The 20,864-nt window shown below is 44.0% G+C and overlaps 1 protein-coding gene across 5 annotated transcripts in view; it reads right to left on the bottom strand.

Moving 5' to 3' along the window:
* The window catches only part of RNF19A (ring finger protein 19A, RBR E3 ubiquitin protein ligase), an 89,244-nt gene extending 69,550 nt beyond the window's left edge, over positions 1–19,694 (bottom strand). Inside the window, exons 1-3 of one of the 5 annotated variants that reach the window (XM_075125023.1) lie at positions 18,488–18,676; positions 15,390–15,540; positions 13,963–14,079 (exon numbers count right to left, since the gene is read on the bottom strand). The gene's annotated coding sequence lies outside the window, so the exon portion shown is untranslated. Of the gene's footprint in view, positions 1–13,962; positions 14,080–15,389; positions 15,541–18,487; positions 18,677–18,817; positions 18,876–19,066; positions 19,191–19,613 lie in introns of those variants that run through there. The other 4 variants (XM_048841358.2, XM_048841356.2, XM_048841357.2 and 1 more) reach the window with 4 other exon arrangements.
* Positions 19,695–20,864: the final 1,170 nt, after the last annotated feature.

Here is a 20,864-nt window from a genome sequence, read left to right as displayed (position 1 = left end):
GTGTGTTAGCCTGGATATATTTATATCTTATAAATAGGTAATACCTTAAAGTTAAATCGCTTAAATTTATTATTTGAACCATAATAGCAACTAGAAGCCCTGTTGTGCTAGATGAAGAACCTGGGTTACCCAATGAAATGAACAGGCAGCAGATTTAAAACAGAAGAAAGTACCTCTTCACACAATGCACTGTCAACCTGTGAAATTTGTTGCCAAGGGATGTTGGGAAGGCCAAAAGTATAACTGGGTTCAAAAGAGAATTAGATAAATCCAGGAGAGATAAGTCCATCAATGATTATTAGCCAAGACTATCAGGGACACAACCCCATGCTTTGGGTGTCCCTAAACCTCTGGCTGCCAGAAGCTAGGATTGGAAGACAGTGGATGGATCACTTGATAATTGACCTGTTCGTTCACTCCCTCTGAAGCATCTGGCACCAGCCACTGCCAGAAGACAGAATACTGGCCTAGATGGACCATTGGTCTGACCCAGTGTAGCCATTTTTGTGATGTATAAACACCCTAGACACAACTACACTTTGGGGCTTAGGCTATGTTTATGTTTTAACTTTCATAATAGCATATTTGCAAATAAAAATAGAACATTTAAAATATTAGGAATTTTTACAAGTAGGTGGTCTACAGAAAACTACTATTAGTACTGATATAATACCTTTCTATTTGCATTTGTTTGTTATTCAGTGCCTTACTAAAAAATAAGGTAACAGAAAAGCCTGCTGGGATTAGATGAAAATAGATGGAGGGAAAGAAAAAATAAGTACTGCAGAACCCCATTTATCTAAAATAACTGGGATTGGGGTCAAACAGGATATTCAAAACTTTGGATAATCCCAAGAATAGGAAAGTGCAAGGCTGCAGCACCATCTCGTGGCCACACGAGAGGTCACCCGCTTCTGGACCTGTGCGCTGGCTGTTCAGTTAATATGGAGAGCTGGATAATTGAAGGTGGATAAACGGGGTTCAAATGTATTTAAAGATAAAGAAAGTATTACCTTTCAAAAATATGGGGAGTGGAGGAGAGGAAAGGGTGTTTGTCAAGCATTTTTTCTTGATTTCTAAAACTATTTTTAATAGATTATTCTCTGTCCTGCTCTGTTTCAATTTATTGTGCCATGTCTGCAGTTAGCCTGTCCATTCTAAGATTTCATAAAGTCTTTGGTAAGTTTCACTTTGCAGTTCATGGCTCACATAAAAGAGTAAGCTTCTGAGCTCACAAGATGGCATGCTTCACTCTATCCTTTTACGATGTATCATCCAGGGCTGCAGTGTGAAAACAGCACACTACTTTGTACATTTAATTGGCTGCAATGTGCAACACATGGAGTGAAGCAGCACTTAAGAAGCTGGCTGACTCCAAAAGGCAACAGCAGGATTGCAGGAAGGGTGGATGTAGTATACTGTAGTTAAGCAGCAGCTCCCTCTAAGGCTGAGGGGAGGCTAAGCAAATAATTCTACGCTAAGATGGAAGAAAAAAAAAAAAACACCTTACACTGTTCAAGCTGGAAGCCAGTGTAACAAGCAGTCAAATGTGTTATGACTCACCCAACTTCTACATTTTATCAAATGTATTTCTTATTTCTATGCTGGTCTAGAAGCGCAGCCTATTAAGATTGTCTGATACCTCCCATTGTAAGACTCCACTTTAAACTACTTATAACTTCACCAAACTTAAACCATTTGGGCATCTGCCTCAGGCAAATTTTTTTTTTTAAAATTGCCACTAAGATCAGCCATTCCCAAGAACAAGGCTAGGGGGAAAAATACATTTTGCCTACGTTAAAAAATGTTTGCAAACTTTTCTTTGAAGGGCTCTAGTATCCCCACACTCTGGAGCAGGGACTTGAAATTAGGATGTGCCTTTGGCCAGCCCTGTGAAAATCCAATCAAATTTGGTCATGTTATAAGCATCGGTGGGGAGGGGGGGGTCACAATTCACAAATGCTTAGCAGAGACTTAAGAGTTTAAACAACTAAAATCTCCAAAGATTCGATCAGCACTGAGCAAGCTCCAGCCCCGGGATAAGCAGAACTTTCCCTGAAATTGCTTTGGGTCCATGTGGGGGCCGGTCTTGGCCCTGGAAGCAAAAGCAGAGAGATTCTCTCCTGTGCTCTCAGTAACCACCCTACCGGGCCCAAGAAGCGTGAAGCTTCCTGATTCAAATGCAGAGGGGACACAAGATGGATCTGCAGGGCCTGGGGGAGTACATTGGGACAAGGAGCTTAGTGTAAGGGCAGACGAGGACTGGAAAGCGGGAGGAGGGGGACAACTGGGACTGGAAATTCAAGTGGAAGAGGGGGGAAGGCTGAGATCAGATGAGGAACAGAGAATGAGAGACTGGGAACAAGTTGGGTGGGGAGGCTGAGGTGAAGGGGAGACAAATCTTACAAGGACTCAAGGGGAGGGGAATTTTCTAGGCACACAGACTGGGACAAAGAGCTGAGGTGGGGGGGGAGGGAAAACACAGACTGTAAGAGGACTCTGGGGAGAGACAGACTGGGAACCAATGACACTGGGGAACATGGGCAGGGCAAAACTGTGGGCCAGTGGGCAAGGAGAGAAGTAGATTAGACAAAGAACAGGGCTGGTGGAAATGGGACTACTGGGGAAGGAGATTGGGACTGGGAGCCTGGATAGGGAAAGAAAGGAAAGGAAAGTGGGCCTGGAATGAAAAACCTGTGGAGCAAAACTGGACTGAGGAAGAGAATGGAACTGGGATGATCTGAGGAAGAAAACGGAACTGGGATGATGTGCCATGGATTTGAGAGTCCTGCCTCTTTGACAGGGAACTGGTCAGAATAGATCAGGCTTGGGGAGGGGGGGAAAAAAATCAGGTCACACATGGTCACTAATTGTGTGTTCCTCATTTTTTAGGTGCCCAACTTGATATTGTGGGGTTGATTTGCAGAAATGCTGAGCACTCACAGCTAAAGCTGACATCAGTGGGAGCTGTCCCTGAATATGAAGGGCTATATAATTAAGTACTCGGGGGGGGGGGGGGGGGGGAGAATAAAATTGGGTCCTGTCCCAAACTGGGAACCCAAAATTATTGGATACTTTTTACTTTTATCTCTGTCCTCAGTTCCTCATCTGTAAAGTGAGATTAACACTCCACCAAAGAAGTTTTAAGAAGATAAATTAACGTTTGTAAAGCACTATAGCAATCAGAGCCACAGAAAGACTGAGGAAATTAAAAATTCTGTGTAGAGCAGTGTTTGAACAGTATGCAGTGAGTAAGGCATGGAGCCACACATTGAACAAGAAGAAAACAAAATATTGAGTAGCTGCTCATTAAGTGTGCACTAAATGATTCAAGGGACCTGGGGGGGGAACAAACACACACTAAGATTGGATACATACCGGTGAATGAATTAAGGATGCACAACCTTCCTTAATTCTAGCATTTATCTTTTGACTCCTTCAATTTACAACCTTAACAACATCCTTTCAAATACAGTTTGTGTATAATTTTATATTTAATCTCATTTTATTTATGTGTAACCATGCAGTAGATGATGATCAAAAAAAGTCTGCCATATACCTGCACTGACAGATAATTTCCCCAGAAACTATATCCACTCATCTAGATATTTCCAATGCGCTCATCATCATGGTATTTGGGTAACACCACAACTAGATAAAGCCAACCATTGGCCTGAAAGAGCCCTTGTCCTAACAAATACTGCAAGAGTGCATTCTCACATTGCAGTGCATTACAAACAGCTAAGCCATGGTTCAACTGAAAAGAGTCTTTTTTAGAGAGAACAAAATAGTCATACACCAAAGAAAAACAAAGTTCATATATTTTACAGAAATTAAAGTTCTTGCAAAATACATATTAAAGTATGGCTTTAGACAAAAAATGGTTACCTACTTTAATGTAACTCTTGTTATTTGAGATGTGCTGCACGTGTCCAATCCACTGCAGGCATACGTGTGCACCTCATGCACAGTTGTCAAGAGAATTTTTTCCCTCAACAGTACAAATGAGGGTGGTTGAGTGCCCTCCACCGATGTGCACCACTGCATGCCAGTATAAGAGGGAAGTGTCACCCCTGATCCTCCTCAGTTCCTTCTTACCAGATAGACTCCAACAGAGTGGGGAAGGATGGCAGGTTTGTGGAACGGACATGCGTGTCATCTCGAAGACCAACAGTACGGAAAGGCAGGTAACCCTTTTAATTTGAGTGATTGCACATCCATTCCACTGTAGGTGACTCACAAGCAGATTAATGTGAGTCTCAGACTCTACCTGAACAGCAACTGTAGATCAACTTGTCTAAAACTAGCATTATTCTGGATTGACAAAACGGTATAATGAGTAGCAAGAGTGTACTGATTACCAGGTTGCTGCTCTGCAAATGACTTGAACAGGTATTTGCACTCGGAACACTGCTGAAACTGCTTGCACTCTAGTTGAATGAGCTAATGCTCTAAGGGGTGGTATGTCATTACCTAATTGGTAGCACCAACAAGAGGAAATCCAAGAGGAAATCCCAACTTGAAACCAGTTTGCCTTTCATCCTGTCTGCAACTGCAGCAAATAACTGCACTGAACACCTAAAGGGTCTAGTGTGGCCCAAGTAGAAAATAACTGCTCTCCTCACATCCAATGAATGAAGCTTCTGTTCATCAGGAAAGACATTGGTAAATACATTGCCTGATTAATGTGGAAACTGGAAGCCACCTTTGTCAAGAATTCTGGGTAAGGGCAAATGTAAATTTTAGCCTTATGGAAAATTGTATAAGGAGGGTCTGGAAACCAAGGCTCCCAGTTCACCCACTCTCCTTGCTGAGGTTATCGCTACCAAAAACGCCACTTTCTTAGAGGGGCGGAATAGGGAGCAAGCCACAAGAGGTTCAAAGAGAGGCCCCGTTATTTTGTTAGCGCAAGGTTGAGATCCCATGGGGAAAACAGGTTTCAGAGGGCCTACAGCCCATGGAAGCTTATGCCCCAATAAATGTTAGTCTCTAAGGTGCCACAAGGATTCCATGGAGAAACAGGTTCTTGTATTGGAGGGTATAGTCTGTACAACCCTTTTAGAAATCTAATCGTTATGGGGTTGGGGGGAAAAAAGTTATTTACTACCTACCCACTGGAGGGTGGAATACCAAAATCACTCCAATATACTTTAATGGAACTGTTAGGCCTTGCTGTTTTTAGGTGCAATAGATAATCCAAAATGTGGTTAATGAAAGCATGTACTGGAGACGCACATTTCTCCGCTGAAAACAGCTAAAAAATGTTTCCATTTGGCCAGACAAGTATGCCTAATGGAAGGCTGTCTGCTATAAAGCAGCACCTTCTGAAATGTTCTTCAAACCAGCCATTCCCAATGGTGCTTGCCAGGAACCAGTCATACTGTCAAGTGGAGGGCCTGTAGACTGGGATGGAACAGACAGCCATGGTCCTGAGAAATCTCATCTGAATCTAATGGGAGGGGTAGAGGAAGCTTCACTAATAATGCTAACAGAGTTGAGAACCAGTGCTGAGGTCATGCTGCTGCTGCTATATGCCTACAGCAAGCATGATCCTGCTTGCCCTTGAACAGGACTCCGGATAGTAATGGTATCAGAGGAAAGGCCACATACAACAGGGAATTCATCCATGATAGCGGGAAAGCATCCATCAAATCCCTAGTGCTGTGACTCCCCCTCCCCCCTTGGGAGCAGAAATGATGACATTTTTCCGTCGACCCTTGTTGAAAACAGGTCCACGTGGGGAACTCCCCACAACTGGAAGATGGGCCTGGCCAAAGCCAGATGAAATGACCATTGAAGACCTTCTTAAGCGATCCGCCAACTACTCCCAAGGCAGAATTGCCTTCTGGCACAGTTGGGAAGAATGTGGCCCCTCCCTGTTTGTTTACATAAACATAGTTTCTATATTCTCTGTTAACACTAACAGATTTCCCGCCGAGAACACGGGGACAGAAGGCTGAGCAGGCTAGATGGGTAGCACATACAGTAGAACCTCAAAGTTACAAACTGACTGGCCAACCACAGACCTCATTTGGAACTGGAAATGCACAATCAGGCAGCAGCAGAGACAAAAAGGAGCAAATACAGTACAGCACTGTGTTAAATGGTAAAAAAAAGGGAAAATTTAAAAAAATATTTGACATGGTAAGGAAATGGTTTGTGCTTGTTTTACTTTAAAAAAAGATAGTTTAAAGCAGCATTTTTCTTCTGCATAGTGAAGTTTCAAATCTGTATTAAGTCAATATTCAATTGTAAATTTTTGAAAGAACCATAACGTTTTTGTTCAGAGTTACCAACAACCTCCATTTCTGAAGTGTTTGTAACTCTAAGACTTAACAGATTTATGTGGGCATAAGCTTTTGTGGGTAAAAAACAAAAAGCTTATGCCCAAACAAATGTTAGACTTTAAGGTGCCACCGGACTCCTCGTTGTTTTTGTGGATATAGACTAACATGGCTACCCCCTCTGATACTTTTAACTCTGAGGTTCTACTGTAGTTTCTAGATGTTTGTACGAGTCCTCAGATCCTGTGAGGGCCACATCCCTTGCGCCTGTAGGATTCTGATGCGCGTTCCCCCCAATCCAGAGACAAGACATCTGTGAGCGATGGCTGCACAGAAATGAAAAGGACTCCTGTAGAAATGTTCTGAGGACCTGTCCACCAGTCCAGAGAGGACAAAATTAGTTCTAGAACAAGAAATAATCTGTCTCGACAATGACAATGGGGAACACAGACTGAAGGCAGCCAACCCTGAAGCTCCTGAGGCGCAGTCTGGTGTGTTGTGCCAGAGAGGTACACGCTACCATCTGCCCCAGAAGTCTGAGGCAAATGTGTGCTGTAGTAATGGGATATGCTTTTAGATTCAATAAAAGGGTTTGGCGCACTTGGAATCTTCAATGGGGCAGAAACACTCTGGTTTGTATAGCACCTGGAAGTGTTCCAATAAACTCTATTCTTTGCACAGGTTTTAGAATTGATATGTCTTAACCGAGTAAGACCAATGCATTGAAGGTGGCCAGAATGATTGCCATGCTGGACAGCACTTGGAAGTGAGACTGGCCCCTCGCCAACCAGTCACCCAAGTAAGGGAATACACAGTTTCCCAGTCTTCTCAGATATTCAGCTACTGACTCCACACACTTTGTGAAAACAAGAGGGGTTGTTGATAGCTAATGGAACACATTACCAATTCACAGTGCTTCCATTTGGCCTACAAACTTGAGGAACTTGGAGCAGTCTGGACAAATCACTGTATGGAAGTAAGTGCCCTTTAAGTCAAGGGCAGCATACCAGTTGCTCTGTTCCATGGAAGGAATGAGGGGAGCTAGGTGTAACGATGCAAAACTTTACTTTCTTAGACCTAAAATAGGTCAGACTGCCTTTTGCTTTAGGAATAAGGAAGTAGAGGAATAAAAACCCTTCCCCCGAGGAATAGAGGAACTTCCTCTATTACTCCTGCTAGAAGGAGAGATTGGACCCTCTGTTGAAGAACAGTCTCATGAGACTGATCCCTGAAGAGAGACTGGGGACAAAAACAAATTCAAGGGATTACCCCAGATCCACTATGCTTAGCTTGCACGATCCAATATGACATGAGTCCAAGTATGGAGGAAGTGGGATAAATAACTGGCAGGAACAGATCGGTCTGCAAGTATTGGTATGCTGCCCTTGACAGGCCTGTCAAAATGCATGTTTAGACTGTGCTGTTGGTCGAGAGGAACCTGCTGTTGCACGATGGGGGGTGGTGATCACCTCCAGTAATTCCTGCACCTTTTTCTCAGCAGGTCTTGGGGCCAAGGTATAAAGCTCTTATATCTATGAGCCTACTAAGACTGGAATCCTCTCCTCTTCGTTGCTCATGTGTAAATTCCACGGGATTTCAGTGCTACCCTTGAATCTTTTAGGCTACGCAGCTTATCATCTGTCTTTTCCAAAAAGTGGGATGGACCCTCAAATGGCAAATCCTGGATGGCCTACTGTACTACAAGAGGGAGACCAGAGAATTACAGACATGAACACCACCTCATAAAAATAACAGATGCCATGGAACAAGCTGCTGAGTCTGCTGCATCCAAACTGTTTTGATGAGCTGTCCTTTACACCAGCTTACTCTTCTCTACCATAAGAGTGAACTCTCACCTGGAGTTCTCTTGTAGCTTAACTTCATTATGTGTTCCCATAGGGCGAAGTTGTTACAACTTAGGAGAGTTTGCTGATTAGCAATTCTTTGCTGCAGCCCTTCTGTCAAAGTTTATGACCAAACAGGTCCAGCCTCTGATTCTTTACTCTTTGGAGTCAATGCAGGGAGACCCTGCCTCTCCCGCTACTCAGCTGCTGCCACCACCCAAGAGACAAGGGGCAGGTGAGAGAAGAGGTCTTTGAAGGCCTTAGAAGGACATAGTATCTCCTCTCTGTCTATTTCAATGAAGGCAGTAGAAGGGGTCTGCCAAAGCATTTAAACTGGTTCCAGAATTGCTTTATCAGAAGCACCACTTGGGAGGGTCCCGCAGAAGCTAAAATGTCTACTGGCTTGTAGGATTTCTGGTGAACCTCTTCTGCTTGAATATCTGAGTCCTTTTTTAAGCAGTTCTTTGTGAGCCCTGTAATCCTCTGGTGCTGGGGGGAAAAAAATTGCTCACCGTTTCTACAAACTCATCTGGAGATGAGGAAGGACATACACCAGGACACTGAGGCAATGACTGATCTGCCTCTTTCAGTGGAGAAGCCATCTAAGCAACTGCCAGTTGCATGGTACTGGTTATCTAAGAACCCGGTCTGTGGTACTGATGAACCTGGTGCACTCTCGAGGAAGTCAAGTCAGACAGGTGAGGAGAGGTTCTATCAAGGGGAGGGACACCCCATAGTGTCCAGAATGGCCACAGACCTGGTGGTGGGCCCCATTTCTGAATCTGACAAAGATGACTGAGTCCTGCAATCACGGTGGAGCAGAACCAGTGTGGACAGGAGACAAGTAAGCCAAACCCAGAGGTGGTATTACCGGGCATATTAACTGCGGCTTGCCCTTGGAATATACTGGCCTCCTAGGTACCAGAAGTAGCATTGATATTGAATGTTCTTGTGGGGCTAGAGTACAGATTACAGTCACGGATACCATCTGAAACCCCTCCTGCATAGATGGGGACACTGGTACAGAAAGGTTAAGTCATTCTTTTGTAGAAGCGTATGCTTGTGCTGGCATCAATACCAGGACTAGGTCTTGGGTCTAACAAATAGAAACTTCAGGGGTTGGCCTCGATGGACCTGGCACAGGTTCTGGAGTTGACTAAACTTGTCTTTGCAGCAGAGGAACACTCTAGGGAAAGCTTCCCCTCAGAGTCCCTCCCAGAGATCTTGCTTTTAGCTGGATGAGGTACCGGGTCCTTCTCAGATCTGATTCTCTTCTTCGGTACTGGAGACATAGAACTTAGTGCTGAAGACATCTTGGGAGGCACACTCTGCTCCAATATCGCCATACTCTGAGTATGCTCTGAACCGGACAGCTTCTATGGAGGGCAAAGTGCCACCTCCATAAGGAGACACTTAAGTTTTGCTGCTCTGTCTTTGAGCGAGCCTTAAACCCTCTGCAAATGTGATACTTGTCACTGATGTGGGACACCCCCAGACAGAAAATTCAGGCAACTGGGGTGCAGGTCACTGACTGGCATCGGTCTGGCATCACTTACTTGGTCCCCAGAGAGTGAGGCATAGCTCTAATATCAAAAATAAAATTGGGTAAAACCTCTAACTACTAAGTGAGAAACATACCACAGACAAAGAGTGAAGGAAATAAACTTGCAAGAGCAAGTCTGGAAGCACTTCAACAACCATCATTGGCAGTCAGTAGGAACCGAGTGGACTCAGGGGCAGCTCTGCCCTCTTATACCAGCAGGCAGTGGTGCACAGTGATGGAGGGCACTCGAGCTGCCCTGACCAGTACTGCTGAGGGGAAAAGGTCCTCTGACAATTGTGCCAAAGGCGCGCGCACACACCTACTATGGCATAGACATGTAAAATTACTCTAAGAAGAATTATTGTTCAAAGCCATACTCTGATTAGTTAGTTTGGCCTTTCTGGTGATTTGAGATTAATGTACCAACTACTAATGAATGCAACACTGGTACTGCTCATCACTGACAAATGAATTAAATGCACATAACTGGAAGTCACTCAAACATGGTTTATCTTCCAGTCATTCATCTCTGAGCTTCCTTGTTTAAGACCATTTTGATAAAGAAAAGTGTACACTTAGGAACAAGTTTAACTTCACATATCTGAGTCATCCCACTGACCTGAAACAGACTATTTGCATGAGTGAAGTTCAGCATGTGCCTCAATCTTTTCAGGATTGAGTATCTCTAACAATCTACTTAAGCTTCCTTTAACTTCCACTGCCATATGGTCTACTGTATTGAAAACTGGAGGCCCCCAGCCCTGCTCCCTTTAGAGTTCTAACTTTTTCTCTGAAATTTTTTTAAGCATAGTGAAATTATTTTCCTTTCAATCCCCAAACACACTACCATTAAATGATCAAAACTGTCCGCTATATTTTTGATGTACTTCAGTAGCACTAAAACATGTCAAAGATATGCATTTCTTTACTATTGATGCACTGCTCTGGTGGTTGGCAGCACAAACCAAAGGCATGAATCAACAGCCAAATAGAGCTAAATAAAGCATAACTGCAATGAAGTCAAAGAAGCTTTGCCAAAAAAAAATATATATATATATATGGCCTATAGAATATACCTTGCTGCAGTTTACTGCTTAGTTATCCATACATCTTCTCTATCATAATGGCACTACTTTCAGGCCTAGTAAGCCCCCGGCAATGTTAATCACCTAACTAAAAAAACCTAATCAGGTCTGCAGTATTATTGCATGACCTTCCTTGCAAGTCTTTTGAAAACAAAAGATCTAGCTTTAAAAGTACACTAGTTATACTGCAGGTAGTGAAAACAAAAAACAAGTATTGTGGAAACCATGATTTGAACATTTTTTTAAATCAAATAACGTCTAATACCTTGAATCGGCAATACAGGAGAAATTTATCTGTGTAGCTGTTTTTCTATGATCTGGCTAAACAAGTGCTGAAAACAAGAGTTTTTGTTCTTCCTTCCTTAGTCAGGCAAGGTGCAGATTGTCCCAGTGAAGATATTTTGCATTCTTGCAAGGAAGGGTGCATCCTTCTCTTTATTCCTGTTGAGTTTTCCACAGCTGAAAACAAATTAGTTAATCCATGATCTACTTTATCCTGGAATTGTCACTTAATTGTTAATAGTGAAAACTCTGTATTCCTCCATTGAGACTTAGAGGCTTTCTTGTACTCTTACTCTGGTTGGGTGTCTGCAATGGTGTCAGATCACAGAAGAGGTAGAAGGGTTCATTTTTCTGAGACTCGCTGCCACTAATGCAGATAAGAGTTGTGACTAGAAGTCCACCACACAAGAAAATGTAAACCTGGGCAACAAAAAGGGGAACAAGCAAAGGTGGCAAGAAGAAGGAGGAGGAGTCAGGTAGGAACTCTGAGAAATATTCTTGGCATCCAGTGACCAAATGCAGTATCAGTTCAGGTACAGACATTTAAGACCACAGAGTTTTGGAAAATGGGGAAGAATCACCAGGAGGTAGCTTTGCACTGTTCCTCTCTCTATTCTCCTAGCCTAGGATGCTTGAATGGGGAATCTTACACATTCCCAGGCACACCAGCACTTTGGCTTTGTAGGCTCTGGATACCATTCAGGGTCCATTTGGTTAGACAATCTGAAAATGTGGCAGCTCCATTTATGACCTTCAAATTGAATGAACAGGGCTTCTGACTTCCTCTGGAGACATGATTTAGGCTCTCTATTTAGGCTCTAATATTAAAACAAAATACAAGTATCTTGCTATTTAATTTATAAAGGCAACAAAAGTAAATAGCTATACCCTTATGTGGAAGCAGGGGAAAAAGATCACTTTTGGTAGGAAGCTGAGACAAGTGCAAAGTACCCCCTGGAGAAAAGTAATAAATAAGCAGTGTATTCCTAGGTTGAACAGCAAAAGAATAAAGAATGGAGTACTGATTTAGATCTCCTAGGGTGAGGTATTTGATGCAGGACATTGATTCCTTTGTGGAAAAGAAATCTTCCTTGAAGATACATTATTAATTGGTCAAGATTAAAGAATTTAGCTTCCAGACTCAGATCTCACAGCTGAACTTGTTTGCAAATCAGCAAGTCTATTGTAAAACTGTTGGCTCTGAAAACATGAAGAGCAGATGGGGGGGAAGCGAGGATACTTCTGCACAACTGACCAAAAGAACCAGTTTCCTGTTGGGCTTTACTCTTCAATCCCCTTGCCAATTGGGCTAGGCCACTACAGACATACCATCCGTTCAAAGTCAGATGTCCCTGTGGTGCTGGTTGTCCTGTCTTCCAAACATGTAGCATTAGTATGCTTACCTAGATGATGATGATGAAGCGAAGGGCCTAGGTCATCCTGGCGCCTAAGTGGATTTCCAAACAGCCTGCTGGTTTCTGTTATAACATGCGGTCAGTCCAATTATAACCGAAAAGACACTTCTACCATGTCTGGCTGTTCAGTGACTAAAGTATCACGGAATCAGAGGGACTAAGAAGAGATCATACTGACAGGAAGAGTTGCAGCATTTGAAGTCTGGACAGTGTACAGCACCAAATCCTCAAGCCTGAAAAGGTGACTTGAAGCTCTGGGGGACTGGTGTAGTTGAAGACTGAAACTATCTGGTTTGAATGGATCAGTTTATTCCACCCTCTTCATGAAGGGAAAAAAAATTTTCTACTTTGATGTCTTATCGGAGTCTCCAGAAAAAGATTTACTGCAGAAGTATCAGTCAACATTCTCCCTCATGCCCATTCCTGTTTACCACTAAGCTAGTTAACTAGAATATACTGAAAGTTCTGTTCCTTCACAGAAAGGGAACTGGATGAGTAAAGTGTCTAGGTAGGGCCCCATCAACATCTCCCCTTTTTGAAGGGCTACAACTGTCGTCATCGTCATGATTGTGGTTCAGGTTCTGCAGACAGTGTTTAAAGGGGAGGGAGGGAATAAAAAAATATACTCCTGGTATACCATACTTTAGGAACACTGGTGCTGTAATGATAGAAACTTGACAGTAAGCTTCCCTTAAGTTGATAGGCACTGTAAAATCCCTATGTTCAGTAACCCATGTTCACATGGCACAGTTTCCAGCCCAAACCTCCAGTCTTTAATAAAATGATCTCTTTGAGGTTCACAACCATTATAATTCACCTTGAAAGCTGTTTCTCCAAAAATTAAATAGGATAAAGCTGGCTCCCAGGAACTACTCATATGGAAACAGGAACATGGCTGTGCTGATGTCTTGGAGCTTTGGCAGAAAAGGAAGTTTTTCCTGTTTTGGAAAAAAAGTGCCATTCTGTAAAGTACCTTTTCTTCAAAACTAGAAGGCATCACTGACTTGAAATAATTTTTGCCCAGATTCCATCAAAACAGCCAATTTATTCTCAATGAAATCTGATTAAAGTAGTCAACTGCTAAAATTGATACTCATTTAAAAAAAAATTCCCAAAACTTGAGGTGACACGGATAATTTGTGAAAAGGATAAAATGAGAGAATTCCATAGAAACAGCCCTGAGGGCATAGTCTAGTTCCTCCACAAAATATGTGGGACTATTGAAGGGAAGGGCAATGAGCTTTAGTTTAAAAGAAAAGCTCCATCCCCCACGTGCCAGAAAATCCAGTGGACTACAAATGAGATGGCCATAACATTGTTTGGCAGCTTTAGAAAGTCCAGAGCTATGTCAATTACCACATTAAAAGCCAGTAGGTGTTTTATAGAGTATTTTCTAGATTATTTGGATAAAATGAAGTGTATGTCAGGAAGAACTACTTAGAAAATATAAAGGAACAGTTAAGCTATGATAAGCACAGCTGCAGCAAACTCATAATTCCTGATGGGCACCTTTCAATTGTCTTTCTGAAGACATGTTTTGTGAGGTCTGAAGCCTTTTTCTGCATCCGCATTAGGACAGCAGCAGCCATGAGCCAAGGAGCAGAACGTCTCATCCTGACACTCCATCTAAATTACATCAAAACAATGAAATATTGGGCTGTTAAGAAGGTGCTCCTGTCCCAATAGTACCCACCATCACCAGATAAAGAAACAAATCTTAAGATGTTTAAAGAAAACTTTGTTTGATAGCATTCTGTCTGGCAAGGAACCACTTCTCAAAAGTTGTGAATGTGTAATCTATAGTTCTTTATTGTTTTGTTTTTATGGTCCCTATTTCTCTATTGTTTAACTGCATGGTGTGTCTGTTGCATGACTAATTTTGCAAGATTTAAATCAACTAAGGTGGTGGGGTATGATTGGATAAAATATTGTTTCGTAAGGGGCTAGAATTGGTTAAAAATACTGTTTTGTAGTACTTTAGTTTAAAATGATTGGTTAAGGTTTAGCTAAGCAGGACTCAAGTTTAACAACGTAAACTGGGGTCCAAAAGGAAGTTCTCTGGAACCAACTCCAGGACACAACCCAAGATCAGAGCTGCCAGTCCTCAATACCCTGCCAACTATATCATGCAGACGCTGGAGTCTCCAGATGACCAGATCCTGACTGGCCACTAGGAAAAGTTCATCTGCCTTATTGGGAGTGGTGATCATTATATTATATGCTTAGCATGTGCATTCTGTTTTGGTAACTTAATAAATAGAGGCTAAGGATATTGCTGTGTAAGGCTCTTTCATTGGTAAAAGGCCCCGCAAGCCCACAGAATATTATGCCCTGAGCTCCAGAAACTGGGTAAGGATGGCCCTGTCTGCTCAAAAAAATGTTCAGAAGTTAGCTGTTTTCACTGAAAACTTTTATAGAACACCAGAATGTAGTTACATTTTAATAATGTTGCCAATCCTTCCCTTCTGATAAGGAAAGTACTGAGGGTAGTGGCTATATGGGATCATAATTGTATTCTTTTTAGCAATGGTCCTTAGTTTGGAAGATCCTAGCTTGGGTCATTTATCTGTATTTGATAAGTGATTAGTACTTTTATGGCTATTGATTTTTTTCCCCATTTTTCTAGTTTTAGTTTATTGTATAACAGACTAATAGAAATCTACAAATGAAACGATAGCCATATCTTGTGTTTTTCTTGAAAATGTCCTCACTCAAGATTAAAACAAAAAAACACACACACAAAACATGGAAGACTGAGTATCAAGAAGGCAAATTGCATATAAGTCTGAGTCAAAGGAAAAAAAAAAAGTCACCTTCTGCCACTAATCAAATGTACTAAAAAATTTGTATTCTACTAGGTATTTATGTAGCTTTTTATTACAGAAAATAAAAATATCACAAGTCACTGAAAAACAAAGCTTAAAGCATCTTGTTACCTTCTTGGTGGAAGTTTATCTCCCTGTGCAAGTGAGTTGTACTTAGCAATTCAACATAAAACACCATTTTTATCTTGAAGTTGTGCATTGGTTCATCCATAGTTACACATCTTCCATCAGCTAATGCAGAAGTGACACTGGAAACTTACAGCTGGAATAAATACAGAGGGAAAGGAAAATAGAAATTAGCTCCCTTATGAGTAAACAACCATAGAACATTAGAACTGGTCCTATGAAGAACTTTTATTAACCGTAAGCAAGAATCAGTTTGAGTCTTGGCTCCTGTTACAGATTAGGAGTCAGACCAAACACTTTGGAATTCAAGTGCTTGTGTGTCTATGCTCCTGTTTTAATTATTAAAAATTCTTCTCCAAAATCTGGTGACTTATCGACAGCAGACTGCATTATAATTCAGGGTGCATGTTAGAGAATGATTTCTCCAAGGCCAAGGGCCAGAATAAAGTAACAACATACCAGAGACAATGCACTTGGGCATAAAAGGACATGGGTGCAAAAAAAATAGCTGCTGCACTTGAAAGCTCACAGCCCCTTTGTCACTGGCCTCAACGCAGGATTTTTAGTACTAAGGAAGGATTCAGATGTCCTGCCCGCAAGAGCATTGTGGTGGGTACCACAACAGGGTAAAGGGGGCAGGGGGAAAAGGAAGTTAATAAGATGTATGGAAGAGCAACCTACTTACTGGACAAATAAGAAGGGAAACAGTCATAACATTTTGTTAACTCAGGGGACAAGACAGACATACTTTATAAAGGTACACACATTTGCATCCGTCAAATATCTTCCCTCTTCCTGATCCACTGCTGTCATAACTAAACAGAAATTTAAGAATTCTGATGACTCTTGCATACAAGTCCTGCCATTTTGCATATATAAGACACAGTTATTTTTCAGTTCCCAATTTTAGAATTAATGATCAAACCTATCCTCATTTCTGCAAAGCTAAGAATGGCTGGAAATGCAGAGAGTTTGAGCAAGGCCCTAGACTTCAGATCATTTAAAAGCGACGACTACTTTTTACCTTAATATTTATATTTTGTTCAAAAAAAAAGGGGGGTGGAGGGGGGTGTTGATAAAACAGAAATGTTTGCCAGATTTTTCTAATTTCAAGACTAATGTATTCTTTTTTTTAAAACATAAGCCTTTTTCTGTAGAACTGTAGTCCCAAAAGGCAGCAGCATTACTGCCTGTGCAAGAGAAAGTGAAACTGACTGGTTTATTTTCATTTTCCAATCTGAATAAAATGCAAAACAGCACTAATTTTCTGGGAATATAGAAAACAAAATGCCTACACGTTTTCCTGATTTTTAACTACACTTACATGTGCACTGGGCTACATAAACTGCTTCAAACACAGTTTCACAGTTCAACATGAGTAAAATTTAGCAAAACCGTGCAGTCACATAAGGCCATCACCATTTTTGTAGTTGCAAATGAATTTTGCCACTTTTGTGCAATTTCCATTTTATATTTTACTCCCATTTGGATCCCTCAGATTTGATCCACAAGTCAGTTGACAGATCTCTTGAAAAAACTGAATTAGAACATTTCATTCTCAATCATAATACTAAACTGAAAACCTTCCTTTGCAGTGGACACAGTGAAAAGTAGCTCACCATATGCTGAAATCCAGCCTTTCCACTGGCAATACTGTTTTAGAAGTTTTATTTGGAGGTGAGTGGGACAAAAGAAAAATATCCAGGGAAATAAAAGAAGAAAATCTAAGGTTCTGATTAGACCTATCTGCAGCATTCAGCCCTGCAATTCCCCACTCCTCAAATACACTTTGCCCTTTTCACAATTTTGACCTTGGTGATGATTAGCATCACATTTTGAGGAAAAGCTGATATAAAACACTAATCAAAACCAATGCCCGCTAAAACATTAACAGAAATGAAAGCTGTTGTGCCCACCATGTGGAAATAGTCATATTGTATTAAGAATCCTCAAGAATACCAATGCCAATCTCCTCCCCTGCTTGTTTGCTCCATGCAGATACTAGTGTTCTACATCTTGCTTCTTAAAACATAACCAAAAGACATAGGAGACTCCCTCAAGCAGAGCTGCCCCTTATGTCCTTATTCATGGGTAGAGCCCCAGGGGATGCCACCTGCAGACCTGCACCAGTTCAGGTCCCTCAGTCATTTGTTTGGTGGGGTGGGGGTCCTCCCTGGATATTTCATTTTAAGGTTGTGTTTCCAGCTCTATTTTCCTACCCCAACCACACCCTCACCCACTAATTTTAAGGCTCTATGGCTGTGTCCAAACCAGACTTTCTGGGAGAAAATCTCCCGCTCCTACATTACCACCAGTGCAAACCCACTGGTAAAAATGCTAGTGTAGACAAGGCACCAAGGGGCATTAACCACTTAACTACCCTCCAATCAGGTCCACATATTAAACATGCCAGCAGCAGCCCCTGGAGGCTTGTCTACACTAGCACTGGCCCATTACATAGATGATGGGTCTTAAGTAGATGTAATCCAATCTCTTGTGGTGGGGGCATTAGCCTCTCTCCCGCTCTCCACCCAGGGTTACTTTTAAGGTTCAATTCAAGAGGCGTGTGTTAGTCGCTGCGCCAGACCCATTTCCAGGTGTGGGTGCTACAGGCGCCCCACAATGATTTTTGGGGAAGGGGGGGGGGTTTCCTCACAGTGTCTCCCCGCCTGGGGATTAATGGCAAAGCTGGACAAGGGGCTAGTAACGTCTCCCCACCCGGTAGCCATTCCCAGGCCCCCTCGCCCTAGGGGGAGCCTCGGCCCCCGCTAGCAGAGCCTGACCCACCCCGTGCGGGGCCACAGCGCGGCGGCGCCCCCCAGCTCGGCCCTGGCAGAGCTCCCGGCTGTGTGCGGCGAGGGAGGGGGACGCGCCCCCCTCGGCGCCGCAGCCCGGGCTCCCCCCGCTGGCGGCCCGGCCGGGAGCTGACGGGAGACAATGGACACGATGACTTCACCCGCCAGTAATGTGAGGAGCCGCCGCCGCCTCCGGCTGCCAGGACGCTGCTCCGCTGCCAGCGCCCGGGGCAGCGGGGATCCCGCCCGCGGCCTGGGGACGCGCTACCTGCCCAGCCTCTCACTTACCGACCCCGGCCCGAGGGGCCCTGTCCAGAGGCGGTTCCGCCCGCGCCTCCCCGGCGCTTCGGGCGGCTCCCTGCCGGGCACGCCGCGGAGACCGCGTCCGGGCCGCTCCCCGGGCAGCCGGGGCCCCTGCAGCCGCGCCGGGCCGGCCCCCGGACCTTTAACTCGGCAGCCGCCGCCGCGACCCCGCTGCGCCCGGCCCCGCGCAGGAAGCGTCTGTGTGTGAGGCGGGAGGGGCAGGAGGCGGCGCTGCCGGGACCGGGGCGGGCCGAGCTGGGCTGCGCCGGGCCGGGCCGCTTGGTTTCCGAGCCCCCACCCCCGCGCGGGGCTCACCTCACACGCGGCGGGGCCCTTTGCCCCGAGGCCCTCGTCCTGCCGCCTGGCTGCGGGCGGGGTAACGAGCTGCTGGGGCGGGCTGTTTTCATGCCGAGCCAGCCCCCCACCGCCGCCACACACACACTGAACAGCTCCCCTGACTTCCCATCGGGGTGACTTGTTGCCTGCCACCCCTCACAGCGGAGGCCTCTTGCCAACCCCAGGCATTCAAAAGCCAGGAGTCCCCCTTCCCCCGAGCACACTTACCGTTGGGGTCAAATCAGGAGCTGCTAGAAAATAAGCAGTTTGGGATTCCTTGTATTTGCCTGCTGCGTCTTGGGACCCTACTTTATCTTCTTAAGTCTCTCCCCCACCCCCACCCCCATTATGAAGAGGGCTAAAACCACCCTGATTTGTTTAAAAACAAACGCTCACGACTCCAAGAGCTGGGGCTTTAAAGGAAAACACCAAATATCCTGAGATCCATTGGTTAGTCTCTAAGGTGCCACAAGTACTCCTTTTCTTTTTGCGAATACAGACTAACACGGCTGTTCCTCTGAAACAAGAGTTGGCGGCGCTCCCCGTCTTAAAGAAGGAAAAGGCTGTGCATGCATCCATCCAACATCACTCCCAGGCCACCCCCACTTAGCACTCCACCCAGCTTTTGGAACCAGAAGACTGTCTTGTCATGACTTGTCACTAAGTAATAGCTTGTTGCTGTTTTAAGGCAGCCTGGGTGACACAGCATTATGTCGCAATACCATACCACATTAGTTGGTCCCACTAGACAAACTCCAAACAAGAAAGTGCTAACCCATTTAGGAGATTACCGCTCCCAGCATGTGATGCTCCATCTCCAGCCAAGCAGCCTGGAGCTGCTTTGTAGAACTCCATAGGCTGCATTTTGGCCACCCCTGCTGTAACTGAAAACAAAGGAGGAAAGGGAGCAGTTTAATTTATTTGCAAGAGGATTTAGGGCAATATTAATGTTAATTTATCCAAGCATGAAACTGATTTACTGAACTAGTGTGCAGGGACTTCACAGTTTTGCCGGCAGCAGCACCACCAACACAAAGTAATTATTTACTATTCTGTGGACTTCATACCCATTAAAACGTAAAAGTGCAGTGAGAAGAATGAACTATTGGAGCGTTTCTGTAGGGCAACATTGTTGAGTGCTGATTAGCACAAACTACATGTAGCAAAATACAGACTTTTCCTTCATTTCTGTCCTTCATATTGTTGCTTCAAAAATAAACTTTCAAAATAATTCTAAAAAAGTCTTGTTTCTTCTTACATAATTCCACAATCAGTGGAACTTTCTGTCAGCACTTGTTTCATGTTCCTATCAATCCTTGCAGAATTTAAAATCTGTCACTTCTCTGTATTCCTTGCCAAAACCCGGGTTCAAACCACTGTTCTCTCTTGTTTGGTTTACCGTAATCTCCTCTGGCCTCCCAGATTCCAACATCTGGTAACACAAGTAATCATCTGCCTCTTCTACCACATCACACCACTCAAGTTCCTTAACCAATACCCAGACTTTTTTCAGACAAAGTTCAAACACTTCTACCTCACTTTCAAGGCCCTGGTTAGCACTTCAGCTGCCTACATCTCATCTCCTGCCCACCCATTACATTCTGCATGTTGCCCCTTCCCCTTGTCTTATTGCTCCATTTATTTCTTCTTCTCATACTGACCTTCATGCAGTGGTGAGCTGGAGCCAGTTCCCACCAGTTGTTAAATTTAGAAGCCCTTTTAGAACCGGTTGTTCCACAAGGGACAACCGGTTCTAAAAGGGCTTCTAAATTTAACCGGCCAAAAGTGGCACCTTAGGTGCCAACTCCATGGGTGCTCCAGGGCTGGAGCATCCAAGGGGAAAATTTGGTGGGTGCAGAGCACCCACCAGCAGCTCCCCGCCCCACCCCAGCCCCAGCTCACCTCACCTCTGTCTCCTCCTCCTCCCCTGAACACGCCGCCCCACCCTGCTTCTCCGCCCCCCACAGGCTTCCCACGAATCAGCTGTTCGCGCAGGAAGCCGGGACAGGCTGAGAAGCCGGCGGCG

This window comes from Caretta caretta, chromosome 2 (genome assembly GCF_965140235.1).
Source record: "Caretta caretta isolate rCarCar2 chromosome 2, rCarCar1.hap1, whole genome shotgun sequence".
Lineage (NCBI taxonomy): Eukaryota > Metazoa > Chordata > Testudines > Cheloniidae > Caretta > Caretta caretta.
Note: the sequence above shows the minus strand (reverse complement) of the source record. Positions and strands in the feature narration are given on the sequence as shown.